Source organism: Polistes canadensis, unplaced genomic scaffold (assembly GCF_001313835.1).
Source record: "Polistes canadensis isolate GaletaPanama2010 unplaced genomic scaffold, ASM131383v1 scaffold_28, whole genome shotgun sequence".
Lineage (NCBI taxonomy): Eukaryota > Metazoa > Arthropoda > Insecta > Hymenoptera > Vespidae > Polistes > Polistes canadensis.
The window spans coordinates 269,759-282,380 of NW_014569575.1; the positions used below are offsets into that span (position 1 = coordinate 269,759).

General features: G+C 30.2%; 1 protein-coding gene across 2 annotated transcripts in view; it reads left to right on the forward strand.

The window, feature by feature from the left end:
- Nucleotides 1–12,622, forward strand: part of LOC106784018 — a 60,716-nt gene that overhangs the window by 33,376 nt on the left and 14,718 nt on the right. The window lies entirely within an intron of this gene.

Here is a 12,622-nt window from a genome sequence, read left to right on the forward strand (position 1 = left end):
CTCCTCCCTCCTTCTCAACCCCCCACTATGTTATTCGAGTGGTATTTTATTTTTTTTTGTCGGAAGGGTGCGAAGATCTTATACGCGTACAACATATTCCATCCTTGTCCGTATCGTTTTTTCGTTCTTTTCTTTCTTACTTTTATCTTTCTTCCCCCTTCCCCCCTTCCCCTTTTCCCACCTTTTTTCCACCCCTTTCTTCATCTTATTTTTCTTTTTTTTTTCCTTGGAATAAAACTTCGGTCTGGAATCTTAGTAGGTGGTCCCTTCGGGGACCGATATCTATATTACCGGTCTATAGTTTTTCCAGGATAGAAAAGGATAAAATGACGGTGGGGGGGGGTGGAGTGGGGAAATAAAAAGGGAGGAAAAGTAAAGTTTTTCTTTTTTTGTTTTTTGTTTTTCGTTTTTCCCCCCTCTCCTCCCTGCCGTTTTACTTCTTTCCCATATTCCGCGAGGAGCCACCAACCTTCTTAACTGTATCGAGAGATTCCCCATGGTATTGCACAACACACCAGGTGTGTTCTTGAAAAAATAAAAAAAAAAGAATGTATGATCTCTTTTTTTTGTTTTTTTTTTTACGAAAGATGAAAGAATACAAATGGAAGTGTTAACTTAAATACTGGACGAAGATTTATGGAATTTTATTATTCGTCGATTGTAAACACACACACACATAAATATTTTTGTATATTATTTTTTATTTATTTATTTTTTTTTTTCTTCAGAACAACAAATTTTCCGTTTATTTTATATTTCGTGATTTATTGGCAAAAATTATCTTGAAATATATTATCGGTTACTTTGTTCACATATTTTTTTCGTTTTCGAATATTTTTTTCTTTTGCAAAGAGAAACACACCCTATATTTAAAGATTTTTATACGTGTACTTATAGAACACATAAGCTCACATGGCTTTTGTTCTGTGCTTTCTCTTTCTCTCTCTTTCTGTATATACTATTGTATATACCAATCTATATATTACATGATTCGTCGATTTTTCAACGACCCGCACTTAAAAGTACGATTTCCCGCCCCCCCCTCCCATCCCCACCCCCCCACACGAAATACGAAGCAACTCTATGCTGTAAATGCGTTTTTGTCGTATCACTCTGGATTAAGGACCTAGCCAAATATACACAGATGTAACACACACACACATATGTATATTTGTACGTACACGTAAACACGTATATAAACACAGATCGTTCGTCAAATAAATTCGTTCGTTTATCGATTTTTAACTTACAACAGATTGTAAGAAATTGTTTAATAACAATTTTACAAGAAACATTGATTTTTTAAATGCATATACACACAAAATATATTGTAACTGCATTCTTTCTATATGAAAATATTTCTAAAACTAAATATAATATATTGAAATAATATGAGAAACACATCGATCGATTAACGTGTCTTTGTTAAAAATATACAAACAGTTTGATCTTTATTTGAAAATATTCTTATTGTTGATAATTCGAACACATGTGATCCTATGAATAGAGACAGAATATTTACAAAATGATTTATATACATTAGTAACGTTCGAACAATGATCAAGTTAACATCCTTCGGCAATTAGGCAGACAATTTTACAAAAGTAAATACATACATTAGATTCTTATTAAATATATTGCAGGTATGTATCAACGATATGTTTCATTCATACAAGTATAGATTATTTTGATATAATATTGTTGAACAATTTTATAATTAGAAATTAATCATAAATTTTATAGAAATTCATGTGTACAATTGAATATAACGTGTCTATGTATTATAGTATATGTGAGAACTGTTATGGATATTTTTTAAATGAAAATACGTTTAAAATTGAAATGAAATAAATAATAATAATATTTAAAAAAAAGAATGTATTAATAATATATTTATTTATATAGAAATTCGAAGATTTCTCTGTGGTATACAGTTTTGACGCGTTGAATTATCGAAACGGAACGTGCCTGTCAAAAACAGAAGCGAACTTACATTAGAAATCTCCCTTACGTATATATATATATATATATGTGTGTATGTGTTTGTGTGTATATGTGATAGTATGTAGTTTCGATAAGTCTTGAAACGAGTATCGTTCAACGTCAAATCGATTTTCTTTTCTCAAAGTGTACGCGATAAGTGAAACTTCCTCAAGGAAGTTTGTAAAACATATATCGAACTTTGCGCGTTCGAAAATTCATTTGTCGTGAATTCTTACGTTTTTTTCCCGAGTTTTTAATAGACGATCTCGTATACGAGTACAAATTTTATAGTTACTTTATTTCTTAATTACTTTTATTTACTTTCCACGATGGGATACATGCAACGTATGTGAAAAATTTCGATTCGTTTATTTTTCGTATATATATACGTTGTAAAACAAATTTGTTATTTATCAAGAGTTAAATCAAATTCTGTTACAGAGATTTAATATTTGAAACATCGTTGGTAGCAATTTTCTTATCGTCATCAAAATGATTTATCGCAAAGTAAGAGAAGGGAGGGTCTACTTTAAAATTATAATTTTAAAGTAATAGCAGTTATAGGGGTGAAAATGAAAAGGGGGATCAAAATTCTTATCACAAGTTTAACCCTCAAGTATAAAAATTTCAAGTATTTGCATTTATAAAATTTAATTTACTTAAAAAAAAATGAAGAATAAGTTTATTTAAATAAATAGAATTGTGTGTGTGTGTGTGTGTATGTGTAGGAAGATACACATATAAAATAACGAATATGTAAGCACGTTTCGGACTAACAAAGGACAGATTTATCGAGCAGGAAATGGGATTATCAGTCATGCGTTTTCTTATTTCACCGTAGTAAGCAATATCGATGAAAAGAATGAGAAAGAGAGAGAAGGAAAAGTAAAAAGCTTGGAGAAGTTTTTCGAGTGAATCGATCGTTCCAATTCGAATCTTAGTCTTTGATAAATACATACGTATAACAAGGAAGTATCTTTTATGAATACAAAGCTATTACGTTTTATGTTTACCAAAAAAAAGATAACATTAATCCAACGAAGTAAGAAACATTTCCAACAAAATCCTATAACGGCTGTATCCTATTTTGCATAGATTTTTCTATCGTATTTATACGTCAAGTTAAATAAATATAATTTTCTTTCATTATTCACATTATTTTCCTTATATTGTTTTTCTATTCGTATAAAAACGTTATCGTTCGTTATTTCTATTAGATAATACAAATAAATTACAAGACAACGAAAAAAGGTATTAATAAAATAGGTATATCTCCAAGGTATTATAGTTTATGCTACTAATGAGATGTAAAAAGGACACTATTGAGACGTTCTTATAATAACGAATGAGAAATCTCTTTGACTTTGGAAAAAAAACTTCGCCAATGTTGTTTCGTCTATTTTTTCTTGTAGTTTAGGTATGCGATAATGCATAACGATCGTAGTGGGGTACTCGTACTACTTATTTGTTGCTGCTACCATGCGTTTTTCTCCTTCATTATTCTCTTTCTCTTTCTCTTTCTCTCTATTTGTTGCTCCGGAAGAAAAATACGCGAAAAAGGAAACAACAAAAATAGAAGAAGAAGAAGAAGAAAAGGAAAGAAAGGGATGAAAAAGAAAAGACGGGGTGGGGTGGGGATGGGGGGTATGTGGTGGTTATCCTAAAGAAATTTTACGCGATAAGAGAGAAAGAAAGAAAGAAAGAAAATGAAAAAGAAAGAGAGAGAGAGAGAGAACATCCTCAAAAGAGGTTCTTTCAGGACTAACCCGATTTTCGGCTGACAAAGAAACGCTTGGTTTCGTAAAAAACGTCCCACGAATTTTTCCCTATACTACTTCTTTTGCTTCTTTTCTTTTTTTTTTTTTTTTTTTTTTTTTTCTATCCACGACGGGGGTTCTTTAGCTAGAGAAATCTCGAGCTTTTTTTTCGAGTATCTCGTCGTGCTTTTTAATGCCGAAACGAATTTTCTTCTTTATTTTTATATTTTTCTTTTCTTTTCTTTTTTTTTTGTTTTTGTTTTTATACTTTACTTGCATTTCTTTTTTTTTATTTGTTCCTTTTTTTAATCTTTATCCTTTTTACGTGAAACTTTTTTCATCGAGGGATAAGTATGCAAAACGAGAAAAAAGTACATACTTATTTTCTTATTTGGTACGTTTGGTAAACGAAGTGGAACGAAATTTTGTTGTTGTCGATATTCGAAGTATTTTCGATTTGAAAATATATCTCGATCGTGTGGTAGAGTTTATTTATAAAATTATATATTATTGTAACTAGTTGTTTTAATAATTTATGTCAATTTAAATAAATTTTAAAGTATTTATAATGAAATATTCAGGTTTAATATTATAAGAGGTGCTAAATAAAGGCATCCAAAATACAATGTAATATATTTAATTATTTATAACAAATCAAATATTAACATATTGATTAATTAATTTTACACATCATTTATCATTAATATTAATGTGCAAATAATAATCGAATTATTTAACAACGATATTCCCACTTTTATTTTTTCGATTAATATTTTGGTTAGTTTCTTTATGTTCCTTTCTCTCTCACAATGTTGCAATTTTTATATTATACATTTATTTTTCAAATTGTTAAGAACACACAGTCTATCAGAATAATTAAGAAAATGAAAAATATAATATAATATAATAGCGAAAAAGAAATATAAAACGAAACAAAAATATAATGCAATATAACATGAAAAAGAAACTTATAAGAAATATAAATAACATTGAACAACATCTTATCAATTAAAATAAAAAAAAAACACATAAGAAAATGATCATTTGACAATGTATCTAAATAATGTAAATAACATTCCCACATTTCAAAATAATTAGATTATAATTAACAAAGCTAAAAAAGAGATCAATCAATGAATCAATCAATCAATCTATCAATGAATCGATCAATCTTGACCACTTCTGTTATTTCTGTTCTTCTTGTTCGATGAAATTGACGCGAATGAAGAAACGAAAGAGTAAGATAGACGGTAGTAGTAGTGGATGTTAGAGATGTGCCCTTCCAATTCAAAATCCTCGTTACTTCACTTGACTGGAAAGCTTTAAACCTTCCGACAGGGATCGATAGAAGTTCTCTGCTCTTCTGTGCAAAGGATGGCCCTTGTAACCTTCTATCCCTCTCTCCCTCTCTTCCTCTCTCTCTCTCTCTCTCTCTCTCTCTCTCGCTCTCTCTCTCTTTCAAACACATTCACTCACTCACTCTCTTACATTCTATCTCTCTCATTCTCTTTCTAGCTAACACATTCACTCCAACACATAGGTTCTAACATATAGTACATGGGAGCACGTTACCAGACGTCTCTGGGCTCTTGATTAATTAGATGTGTAAGAAGCTCCGAGGGATATTAACTTCCCAGTGGGCTTTTCTAGTATAGAAGCTTAGCCCACGAAGAAGACAAGCCGACACTTTGATGAAAGCCGTCACCGTACGTTTCGGCAGCCGATCTCTCTTAGAAGAATATAAATCTTTCTTTTTTTCTTTTACTTTTTCTTCTTCTCAACCACTTTCCTTGCATTTTTGCTATAGCATTTTTATTACACTACCCACCACACGCGTCTTTTTTTCTCTCTCTTTCTTTCTTTCTTTACTTCGCGTTGCGAGAAAAATTTGTTATACTTTTTGTGTTTCTTACCGACATCATTTGATTCCTTATTTATTACGAGATTCGTTGTTGTTTGTTGTAACTTCTCGTTTATGTAGTAATAGGTACTCTCGTGTGTGAGATGATATTATTTAGAAATATTTTTAGAATTATTTCATAAGAAAGATATATAAGTTTGATAATATTGTTCTTTATTCATCTTTATCTTTGTTTAATTATTTATGTTTTTTTTTTTTAATTATGCGATCGATATAAGAAAAGAACTGCGAACGGATCGTTCGATTCAAACTATTATTAGGATGATTTTAGGTTTTTTCTAATTTCTATTTCTTAAATTTATGTTTTTGTTTTGTTTTGTTTTTTTTATTTTAATGATAAATATTAACGAACGATAATAATTTTGCGATTGGATCGAAGTGTTTTTTCTTTTTTTTTCTTGCTAGTATAAAAGTAATTGATTATAATCAAATTGTAAGATAAAATTTTACTTTAATAAATTTTCCATCTATCCGTAACATATATATTCTTTGAAATTGTATGCACGGTTGCGTTGTTATACAAGGACGTGGCGATTAAATGAGAGGAAAGAGATGAACAGGCAGGCGACATACCAGAAAATGCTTTTCTAATCCGCAAATACCACCAAAAAGGGGTGAGGGTGATGGGGGGGGGGTGTTAGAGGGGACGAGAGAAATATATTCTCGTCTTTAATATTTACCGTCTAGACGGTTAACGTCATTCCTGACAACATGTACGAAGCTTTTACGGGAGATGAAAGAACCTCATTCGTGTTGATGATGATTTTCTCTCTCTTTCTCTCTCTCTATCTGTATTTCTCGTATTAACGTGTTCAAGATCGCGTGTTTCTACCATTTCAAATCCTCACTTGACGTCTCCTTGTCATATCTTGTAGTCGGTAAACTCGTATAAGTTTTAATTAATTTTTCATTTTGATTCATTTTTTCGATCGTACGTCATTCGCGTCTCAACACTTGAATTATATTATTTTCATTTAAATAATTTTTCTAACCTTTTTTATACATCTTTTTTTTTTACTAATTTACGAATAATCGCGAAATAAAAATTCGCGCGACCTTTATTTTTATTTTTTTTTACGTGGAACGTAATTTTTAAAATAATTTTTTTCCTTGCCCTTTTTTTTATTATGAAACATTAAACATGGGAGAGAAAGAGAGAGAGAGAAACTAATTGCAATATAAGGAAAATTATTGTCGACATTTATCTTTAATTTTTATATCTTTTTTTTTGTTTGTCGTATTATTTTTCAACTCGGAGACAAAGGAAGGGAAGGAAAGAGAAAGAGATAGAGAGAAAGATAGAAGGAATAAAAAAAATATTCGTTCGCGCCGGATAAAAGGTCCTAGCTTGTGTATTTTTAGGGACTCGCGAGAGGACGAATTTTTTTAATGGTGGAATCCTTGTTTTCTTTTTAACTTCTCCTCTTTCCTGTCTTCCCCCACACCCCCCTTGAGTCTCTCGAGAATCAACAACTGAGTGATGCTCGATTCGCTGGAGATACAATGGTGTAAAATAAAGGAAAAAAATATAACAGAGTCAAATAAAAGAAACGGAGAGGAAGAGAAATAGAGAGAAAGAGAGAGAGAGAGAGAGAGAAATAAATAATAAAAAAAGAATCTGTTGCATCGTTGTATAAAAAAAAAAAAATGATACAACTCAGGACTGAAGAACTTGTCGTTAAGTTTTCAATTTATTTAAAGAAGAAAACTTGATGTGCGCGTAACTAGCTTAAGAAATAAAATGATTACAATAGGAACAATCTCGAGTTGGATTAAGAGAGAAAGAGAAAGAGAGAAAATAAGGAAACTTCGTTATCCTACGACAACGTACCGTGTATTAAATAATTGTAGAATAAAGAATAAAGGAAAATAAAATAGAGAAAGAGTTGGCTACTTAAGGAATACAAAATTTAGAATTAGATTAAAATTAAAATGAATAAAGAAAAGAGAAAAAAACACATTAGAAATGTCTTTACCAAGGAAACAACGTTTGTTCGTGTATATTGAATAATTACAAAATAAAATAAAAAACACCCTATCAGAGTGGGAATAAAGAGTGAAGATAGGTAATACGGGGAACAAAAAATTTAGATTTCGCGTTTAGATAAAAGAAAAATAAATTGAAGAAAAATGACATTACATGATTATAAAACAATGAAGACAGAAGGGAAGGACGGCGGGATTATTATATTTTATCGAACAACTTTTTAAAGATACTTTTGAAAAATATAAAAAATAAAAAAGAGTAGAGATACGAAAAACAAAGCATGAACAAACGGAAGAAGAAGAAAGAAAGAAGAAAGATAGAAAATGAAAAAGAAAAAGGGGGATGAGAAAAATGAGTGTATTAAAAATTTGAAAAGTTAAAAGGGTAGGAAAAACGTTAAAAGCCATTGTCCCTTTCGCAAGGGATACTACTAGGTTGTATTGTATAATCTTCTTTAACGCACCCAACGGAGTAGTTGTACTTTTTTTTTTTTTTCTTTTTTCTTCTTCGTCGCTTCCTAAGCGACTCGAAGAGTATGGGCATAGTAGTGTCATGTGCTATTTCTACATTGAACGACAACTACGACGACAAGGAAAAGGATAAGGATGGGAAGAAGGGTAAAAGCTCTCGGCGAAAATTTAAACGTTCCCGAGAAACTCGTTAAACTAATAAGAATCCGGGGCGTTTAAGCCACCGGGGCCAGTTTGTTCTACGAACGAAGAATAATTACCCTACCTACCTTTCTACCTATCTACCTACCTACCTACCTACCTACCTACCTGGGTTCTCGCGACAAGACAAAACAAAACAACCAACAGCTTTTCTCTTCCGCTCTAATTATGCAACAATTACTTCGGCTAATTAGACGACGATGCGTTCAACGTTTTTCGCGGTGGGACATTTTATTATTTGGAAAAAAAACAGGAAGAAGAAGAAAAAAGAAGTAGAAAAAAAATTACAGCTACCTACCACCACCACCGCGCTGTACTTTTTCTTTCTTTCATTTTTTTTTTTTTCTTTTTTCTTTCTTTTTTCTATTTCTTTACCTTTCTCTCATCCTAACTCACACCCTCACCACTCTCTGACACTCACCCTCGCTCTCCTCTTTTTTTTTTTTTTTTTTTTTTCTGTACTCGTTGAAATTTGTTTCACATTTATCGTCTTTTATTGTATCACGACATGCGGGTTCATTAACGATATGATTGCACATCGTAAACACCTATACAACTTTATATATATGTATAATGAACAAATATTTTCTTATCATTTGCACACACGCGCGTATATACGTAGAGATAGATTTTTATTATACGCGTATGGAGAAATATGGAAATAAAGTAGGATGCTTGTTGATTTTTATTTTTCCGCCCTTCGGTTCGATGATATAAAATAAATATAAGTTTATCGATTCTTTTTTTTTTCTTTAACGATAAAAATAAATTCGAGGAGACAAACATATCGATCTGTTTTTTTTAATTCACGCATACGATGATAAAATATATACTTTAGTTTAATAATAATTGAACTAAAGTATATTTAAAGTATATTTAGTGTATATATATAACTTAGAATTATTTTTCAAGAATATATTTTTTTTTAAATTTTATTAATATATTAATTGTCGCATACAACAATCGTGAATTCAAAAATTATTGCAATTTTTACAAATAATTTATACTAATTGTATCTTTTTTTTTGGTCGTGACTCAACAAATTTAAATATATAAATATAAAAAATATGATAGTAAACAAATTATTTTTCTGCTTAACAATTTCGTTCGATTTTCATATTTGGTTAGCGATGTTCTAGGAAATTTGCATAGCATTAGTTAAAATAAAAATTAAAAGTTCTATATATATATATATATATATATAGATAGATAGATAGATAGATAGGTAGTATAATATAGTAGGTTCGCGAATCTCCGACTATCCGATTAACTAATGCCCTAACAAGTACACTGAAAGCAATCTCGCTCGAGGCAATGCATTTTATTCCGATATCGAGTTAGAATCAACGCAGTTATTGCACACCACTTCCAACGGAATGTATTTAATTATTATTGGATTTACCGTTTACGCCCTATGTGAGATAAATTTAGTAAAAGGATTAGAAATATATATATCAAGTTAATTGGTCTGCACAGTAGTAGCATTTTGTTAATAATAAATAATTATAATCTCCTGAATTATCTTTGATCGATCTCGTACGTCTACCACTCCCCTCCCCCATTATGTGGCGGCGGAGGGGTGTTATATTCCGTCACATATTATTTTGCAATGGGAAAATGATATTACTCGATTTTAAATCAATATGCGTATTTCGATTTCTATAATATCTCACATAAATAATGAAAAATAATACATAATATAATATTATCATAATTTTGAATATCAAATACACATCACGCGCGACGAAGCATCATCGAAAAACGTGATTTCATTGTGAAAATAAAATCATCGATTACACGAATAATTACGTTCGCATAATATGAGAATAATTATTATTTTTCTTTTGTAAATTTATAATATAAATACGTGATCGTAATTATTATTACTATTATTATTATTATTATTATTTTGTACAGATATATCACGCGAAGTGGACACGAAAATAATTTGAAAACTTTTACGCATGCATACATGTATTTATTGCATATATATATATAGGGTGAGGCAGACGTTGTGTACCATAGGGATTATAGGCGGTGTCTCAAACACATTACTTAATTGCTAATCTCGTAATTCAATTTGTTGCACGACTTTTTTGCCCCACCCTTTATATAATATATATTTTATCCTTTTTTTTACTTCTCTTAATCAAAAAAAAAAAAAAAAAACGAATGAAATAGCATTCAGAAAAAAAAAATACGTCATTTAATCGGAAAACAAAAATCATTAATTACACGATCAATATCATTCGTTGTGTATCGATTAAAAAAAAAAAAACAATGAAAATACAAACATCCGTGTATCGCGTCATTATTATTATTATCATCATCATCATCATCATAATCATTATCTACGTCGTCGTCGTCGTCGTCGTCGTCATAATTATTATTTTTGTGCAGAAATATCACGCGGAGTATACTCGAAAATAAATTGAAAATCCGTGCACATACACACTTATATATTAGACACACACATCCATACATATATATAATATATAATGTATGTATATAAGTAAGGAATATTTTGTTCTCTCTTTATACATACGATCCCTGCATTATAGAATGCCATGTGGGCATATATAATACATATGATGGGTGGGTGAGTGATTGTGGGTGGATAGAACGGTGGGGGGGGGAGGTATATGCGTATTATGTAGAAATTTGTGTTGTCCTCTTTTTTTCTTCTTCTACTATTTTTCTCATGTCAGTATGAATGCATTTACACATACGTATGTAGGATACGTATTATTATTGAGCGTTTTGCAGGCACGTGTATAATATATGGGCCGTTTATACACGCGTCATACGTACAGATGATGGTCGTCGTTGTTCTCGTCATAGTAGTAGTAGTAGTAGTGTAGTATAGTTTAGTATAGTATAGTATAGTGAAAGCGACGGAAGTCGAGTGCTCTCTGAACATCATTGAAAGTGCTCGAGGCAATCGCAATCTGGCCGACCCTTGTGCGTCTATTTCGGTCAATTTAACGCCATCGGGTGGACAATTGAAACGACGAGACGGTGTCGGTGGTGGTTAAAAAGAATGCGAGATGATCAACCGGTAGGGCTATCGTTTATTACGTGCCCCTTTTCAAAGAATTCCTCTTATCATTTCACTTTCTTTTCACTCATTCATTCATTCATTTATTCATTTACTTCTCATATTCAATCGTTCACTAACTCGCTCACTCTTTTTCTGTCATTCTTTGTTTTTTTTTGTTTTTTTTTTTTCATCTATACCCTGCATCGAGAAATCACACAAGTTTTTTCGTATACGAAATAGAAAAATTTAACGAATTTATTTGTTTTTTTTTTGTTTTTTTTTTTTAACTTGTTCCTATATTAAAATTTTCTACTTACTTTTCTTTTTGGTTAAATATTAATCTTATGATGCGGCGTGTTATATGTTTTAAACGCGTTGAAGTAGTGGTAAATTTGATTAATATTGTCGGGACAAGTGAAATTATTTTTCATAAGATTTTGTAATTTTTAATATATGGAAAAAATATTGTTATTATTTATTTATTTAGAAATTAAATACTTACAGTAGTGTTATAGTAAATGAAATACTCTTGTAGTGCTATCTGTTATAATTTTATGCACGACATGTTTGTGGTAACAAAAAAGATATTATTATAAACTTTTATTTATTTGTTTGATATAAAAACAGTGTTTTATTACTTTCAATGTAAATTACAAACAAATTCGTACATTACTCATTGGTTGTTCCAATGAAGAAATATGAAATATGGTTGAGCGTAGAAAACTTTTAGTATGATATTCAAACTTTGTCGAGTTACAAACGATATTTAATGACAGTATTCATCATACCATAAATTTTTGATTTATTTCCTTTACGAAAGGTAATTTATGTATCACGTACATTGAATACAAATATACACTTTTATATGATATAACACAGATAAAGTAATGATAACAAAAAAATAGGTCGTATATTTTTTGTATTATTTTTTTTTTTCCCCTAAAGGATCACGTAATATATCTCGGTGTGGAAATACGTAATTAAAAGTATTTAATTAATTTTATTAACGAATATTCTCTATACAAGATGAGTAAGTACGTTTCAAAATAGAAATACTCATTAAGCTGGTGAAAACTGTTTCGTTGAAAAGAAACCTTCGAATTTTGTCATTAAAATTTGATCCAATTGTAAGATTCAAATGAATAAAAAAATAATCTCACAATAATTTATAATAAATATCTAATATTATATGTAGCATATATACTTAATATACTTTATATTAAATATTATCATTATACATATTACATATTTTAAATTATATTC